The sequence below is a fragment of the Bison bison genome, unplaced genomic scaffold, assembly GCF_000754665.1.
Source record: "Bison bison bison isolate TAMUID 2011002044 unplaced genomic scaffold, Bison_UMD1.0 scf7180017864212, whole genome shotgun sequence".
NCBI lineage: Eukaryota > Metazoa > Chordata > Mammalia > Artiodactyla > Bovidae > Bison > Bison bison.
In genome coordinates, this window is record NW_011494784.1 from 3258231 (window position 1) to 3264584 (window position 6354).

Here is a 6354-nt window from a genome sequence, read left to right on the forward strand (position 1 = left end):
TTTCGGCTACTTTAGGTAAATGCCAAGGAACACAGTTGCTGGATCCATATGGTTAAGAGTATATTTAGTTTTCTAAGAAACTTCCAAGCAATCTTCTGAAGTGACTATATGATTTTAATTTCTACCAGCAATGAATGAGAGAGTTCCTGTTGCTCTACATCTTCACCAACATTTGGTGGTGTCAGTGTTCTGGATTTTAGCCATTCTAATAGGTGTTTTAATCTGCATTTCTCTGGTGACATATGATTTGGAACATCTTTTCATATGCTTATTTACTTTATGTGTATCATCTTTTTCAGTGAGGTGTCTATAAAGGTCCCTGGCTCATTTTTTAATTGACTTTTTTTTTCTTCCCGTTGAGTTTGAGAGTACTTTGTACATTTCGAACAACAGTCCTTTTGCAACTATTTTTTCCTGTCCTATGGCTTGTCCTCTCCTTCTCTTGACATTGTCTTTCATGGAGCAGAAGTTTCCATCTCTTCAGTAATTTCTTTCATGCATTATGTCCTTAGTGTTGTATCTAAAAAGTCATCAACATACACAAGATCATCTAGATTTTTCTCCTATGTTATCTTCTAGGATTTCGTTTTAGTTTTGCATTTCATATTAAAGTCTATGAGCTATTTTGAGTTAATTGTCACAAAAGATGTGATTCTTTTTTTAAATTTTATTTATTCATTTATTTGGATGTGGTGGGTCTTCGTTACTGCTCACAGGCTTTCTGTGTCTTCTGCAACAGTGGGCTACTCATTGTGGTGCCTTCTCTTGGAGAAGGCAATGGCAAACCACTCCAGTATTCTTGCCTGGAAAATCCCATGGATGGAGGAGCCTGGTAGGCTACAGTCCATGGGGTCGCAAAGAATCGGACACGACTGAGCGACTTCACTCTCACTTTCTCTTGTTGCAGATCACTGCCTTATAGGGTGCCCAGGCTTCAGTAGTGACACATGGAATCTAGAACACGGGCTCAGTAGCACTTGGCGTGTGGGCTTAGTTGCTTCGTGGCATGTGGGATCTTCCCAGACCAGAGCTTGAACCCATGTCCCCTGCATTGGCAAGTGGATTCTTAACCCATGGACTGCCAGGGAAGTCCCCCCACTTTTGTTTTTTTGCATGTGGACGTCTAGTTGTTCCATCACCATTTGTTGAAGGGACTATCTTAGGTCCATTATATTGCCTTCACTCCTTTGTCAAAGATCTACTGACTATGCTGCCTCAGTTTTTTTGATTCTCATTTATGAGTGGAGTTTTAGGAGCTAGGTTTATTTTCATTATCCTCTATTTGGCATTTTTATACAACATTTCTTCTAATTTTTTTTATTAAAAAAATTTTTTTTTGGTATTAAGTGGGACACTCTTAAAATTTTGTGAGTGAGATATAATTTTCCACCAGTTAAATTGTGTTGGCCAAAAAGTTCATTTGGTCAACCCATATTATGTGTGCTTAGTCACTAAGTCATGTCCAGCTCTTTGCAACCCCATGGACTGTAGCCTGCCAGGCTCCTGTGTCCTTGGAATTCTCTAGGTCAGAATACTGGAGTGGGTAGCTGTTCTCTTCTCCAGGGGATCTTCCCAACCCAGGGATTGAATCCAGGTCTCCCACATTGCAGGCAGATTCTTTACTGTCTGAGCCACCAGGGAAGCCTCAACCCATATGATGGTAGATGTAATTCATGGTTCCAGCAGAGTTGGCATACTAGTATAAATATGTGAAGTAAAACATGATGATTCATAGGGGGTCATTTGACCAATGTACTAGAAAATAGTTGGACACCATTCTCTCTTCCTACACCCCGTTTGTAATCTCCAACCACCAGCTGAGGCCCCAGCCACAAATAAAAACTATTCTGATCATCTTAGCTATCCTTACAAAGATCAATTGTCCTTTCAAGTTTGCCTAACCTAAATCTCAAAATAATGAAGAGAATCATCATTTCATAGTAATCTATTTCTCCTTAGAACATAGGACTGCTTGATTTTGAATCCTAATTCTGCTATTGACCAGCTGTTTGACCTCTAGAAGGTTAAAGGCTGATTAAGTCCTGTGTTCTTTAGCTGTTAAAAGGAGATAATAAAAGTACCTCCCTCCAGCTGTTCTGAGTCTTACATAAAGCTAGTTCATATAAAGGGATTAGTACAATGCTTGGCTATGGTAAGAATCTAGATGTCAGTTCTATGTCCACTTAAAGGAGTAACGATTCTATTTTTTTCCATTTCTTAGAACCTTAGACTCCAGATTTTACAAAGAATTCCAGGCATATTTACACCTTAATAAGTTAACTAGATATGTTTCTGAGTTTGTCTATAAAATAGATTTTTACATTTTAATTATTTTTATTGAAGTATAGTTGATTTACAATGTTGTGTTAGTTTCTGGTATTCAGAATATATATTTTCTTTTTTTCCGATTATTTTCCATTATAGATAATTATAAGACATTGAACATTGTGTCCTATGCTATCCAGTAGGACTTTGTTGTTTATCGATTTTATATAATTAGTGTGTATCTATTAATCCCAAGATCCTAATTTATCCCTCCCTTGCTTCCCCCATTTGGTAACCATAAATTTATTTCCTGGGTCTTTGAGTCTGTTTCTTAAAGCAGATATTTATATTTAATTCTACTCTTTTATTATCATTGTATAGTCAGAGATGCAGTCTTATGAACCACTGTATCAATGACAATGAACAACAGATGTTTTCAATGTTAACAGGCTATTGGCAGCATATAAATTGGCAGTTCATTAGAGACCTTAAGAACCTGGAAAAGTTTAAAAACAATGACACTGAGGGTTCCTCCCCACCCCCCAGTCTGAAGAAAATGATGGTGAGAGCATAACAAAGGTGTTTATTTTGGGTACAAACTGTTCTTTCATTGAGCAAGCACTGTGATATGTTTATAAAGACACAAGAGAAGTGGACACACCCAGAGTGGTTTATAAGCAAAATAGCTCATAGCCCTGGTATGGAAGAGGCTGTTTCTAGAACTCACAGAACAATCTCCCTAAAATTTCATTCCTGAAAAGAATAAAAGGTTTTACAGATAAGAACACTGAGAGACCATGTAGTAACCATTGTTTCTGCAGATATTTGCTGCTTTGTGTCCTTTCTAAATACTTTGTCATTTACGTGTAGACCATCATTGAAACACAAGACATTTTTCAAAGCTGAAGGTACCTAAATTTACTGTGAATATTTATTGTACCTATACAGCGCAAATATGTGTTTTTCATCTGCTTCAAATAAGCTGGAAGTTTCTGACCCATCCCTTTTTTGAATACCAGTCTGGGGACTGCATATGTGGTAACAGAATTCCAGAAACTAGTTTTATTAGTTCCTCCAGTTCTCAACATGGCGGACTGAGTATGAGGAAGTCATAGTTAATATGTGCTCCTTTGGCCTTTGGGTGATGCTCTAACATAGATTGCTGTCAAATAAATAGAGTCCAATTTAAAGACCATTTTGATCAGGCAGTTAAGGAAATGATTAATTCCTTTTCACTTGGGCCACGTTGACTGGAATCGATATTCTCTTCAGTCTTTGCTCTTTGGGTATCTTGGGCATATGAAACAACATTAGAAACACGTTCAGAAGCCTGGACCACTTGAAATAGGTATTAAAAATCTAAAGGTCACATTCAGGTTAAAGGGTCCTGATTTAAGGGTCCACTAATCTTATGACTTGCAGAAACACCCCTGGCTCTCATTATCTTTTTTTCTTTGACATTTCAGCCACCTGCAATAGTAAATTATCCATATGAAAGTATCAGTTGGATATTTCCCCTCCTGCCTCTTTCTCCTGTATCATGTTGGCAGATGAAAAGAAAAAGTGGTACAAAAATATTTAATGGTGAAGTCAGATTCAACAAAAGCAGAGGTGGAAGAAAGAAGCCTAATTGCTCCACTTTGAACACACATGTTTTCCATACACGGCTGGTTTTCTTCAATTTTCATAATTGCAATTTCAGGCAGCATCCTTCCACTCCAGGACGGTCATCCCATGTGTGGGTGACCCATTTCCTGTACACTTCCTTCCTCCGGCCCACTTCTTGGCTACATTAACATTACTTCATGTCACAAATGATACCACAGGTGGCCAGAACAGGTTTTGAAAAAGGAAAAAATGAAATAGAAACCTGTCAGAGTTGCTTTCTGTTAAATTAAAATATTTGATTAGGTGCGGCCCAAACTGTTGGCCAGAATGAGACTTCCGAAAAACATTGGCATTTTGGAAACCTGCACTATTTCTTTCGTGATCTATTAACCAAGCATTAGCTGGCTGGGCTATCTCTGACGAGGTCAGAGGAGCAAGTATTTGGCAGTTGTGAACTTGGATATAAAGTGAGAATATGCCCTCACTTTTGGGGTGTAATTGATCAGCTAATATTGACTGAAATCCTAGATTAGAATTGGTTTAATGCATAGTCTTCTAGGGGCTTACAGTCAAAGGAGACAAAATTTACATACACGTTTCAACAGTCAACCATATTGAAGCAGAATTCAATGTGTAGGGGTTAGATTGTGTAGAACAAAATATATGTATGTGTCTGTCTGTCTTCATTCCTAAGAGAAGAGATAGCCAACTAGGCTGAAGAATGAAGGAAAGCTTTTTGGGAAGAAGTTGTTCCCAAGCTGTACTCCAAAAACTGGGGAGCAAGGGGAGAATGGAATTTGGGTCAGTGTGTGCAGGGCCTCAAGTGCCAGAAGGAATCAAGAAAGTAACAGAAAGTTGCAAATGTTCATAAAATATATAAGCCTCTATTTTCAACAAAATTGATATTATCTGTGTTGAAAGATGGGTATACCATTTGTTAGAATGAATCCATAAAACTACTCAAGTGTGCTTATAATGTTCAACAAAAGGCAATCTCCTTTGGAGAATAAATTAACAAATTCGTGTCAGGAGATACTAGAGGTGTCTGCCACTTGTTACCATGTGACATTGAGGGATGAAATTTGGAAAGAGGTAAGCTTCCATTTTGTTGTTGTTCAGTCTCTGAGTCATGTCCGGCTGTTTGTCACCCCATGGACTGCAGGCTTCCCTGTCCTTCACTGTCTCCCAGAGTTTGCTCAAACTCATGTCCATTGAGTTGATGATGCCATTTCATCCTCTGTCGCCCCCTTCTCCTCCTGCCTTCAGTCTTTACCAGCATCAGAGTCTTTTCCAACGAGTTGGCTCTTCGCCTCAGGTGGCCAAAGTATTGGAGCTTCAGCGTTAGACCTTCCAGTGAATATTCAGGGTTGATTTCCTTTAGGATTGACTGGTTTGATCTTGCTGTCTAAGGGACTCTCAAGGACTTTCATTTAGGTTGTATTTAAAATAGAAGTCAAGTCATGGCTACAAAGCTCAGGATGACCTGACTTCTGTTATCCCTTCTAACCTGCTACTTTCTGTGCCATTTCCCCTCACATCCACTAATCTTGCCTGGAAAATCCCATGGACGGAGGAGCTTGGCGAGCTGCAGTCCATGGGGTTGCAAAGAGTTGGACACGGCTGAGCTACTAAGCACAAGCACTACCAAGATGAGCTCTGAGCTCTTGGGCAAGCCAGCTCTTTCTCTTCAGACATATCTCAACTCACATTTCACTTTCTCAAAAACTGGGGTCTTTTTTTGACCATCCTTCCGAGAGAGGTGTGTACTCAGTCCCCTCAGTATTGACTGCCATATTACCCTCTTCAATTCCTTTAAAACATAAGGAGTGCTACAAATAGTCTTCTTTGTTTTCTTTAGCACCTGGGTTTCCCATTTAGAGAGGTCACGAGGACAGGGGACCTCATTGTCCTTGTTCACTGCTATTCCCCCGCGTGCAATAAGCGCTCAGCAAAGTATGTGTTAGATGAATCCGTGTCAGTGGGGTCGTCATTATTCCTCGAGCCTACAGAGCACGCGTTCTCCTCCCCTCCTGAAGTGCTGAATGGTTACAAAGCCGGAGGAAGATAGTGAATGGTGTGGACCTGGGGTGGCTTGCGTTGCCATGGCAGTAGGCTAGAGTGGCACATCCCTTTTCCTTTGTTCCACTAACTGAGCCTTAAGAACCTGGAAAACAATACCACTCAGAGGGATATTTCACAGAGATGGACTTTGAAGGAATAATTGTGTGGGTTGGATGAATGCTAGTCAATTATATTGGGAAGAACTGCTGGTTTAATTCATCTCTTGATGTGTTTGTATGTTGTAGCCATTGTGGAATGAAATCACTACGCATAATGAGCTAAGGTTCACTGGCTCTTCAGCCTGCCCTTCAAAGCCCTCACACACATTTTCCTGTGTCTGTCCCCCGTCTGGACTGTGCACTCCTCTTCCCTCCCTTCTCAAAGTAGTGCTGAATGACTCTGTTCACCCCCTGCAAATTA

At 39.9% G+C, this 6354-nt stretch overlaps 1 protein-coding gene across 1 annotated transcript in view; it reads left to right on the top strand.

The window, feature by feature from the left end:
* Window positions 1-6354, top strand: part of PCSK5 (proprotein convertase subtilisin/kexin type 5) — a 610290-nt gene that overhangs the window by 222209 nt on the left and 381727 nt on the right. The window lies entirely within an intron of this gene.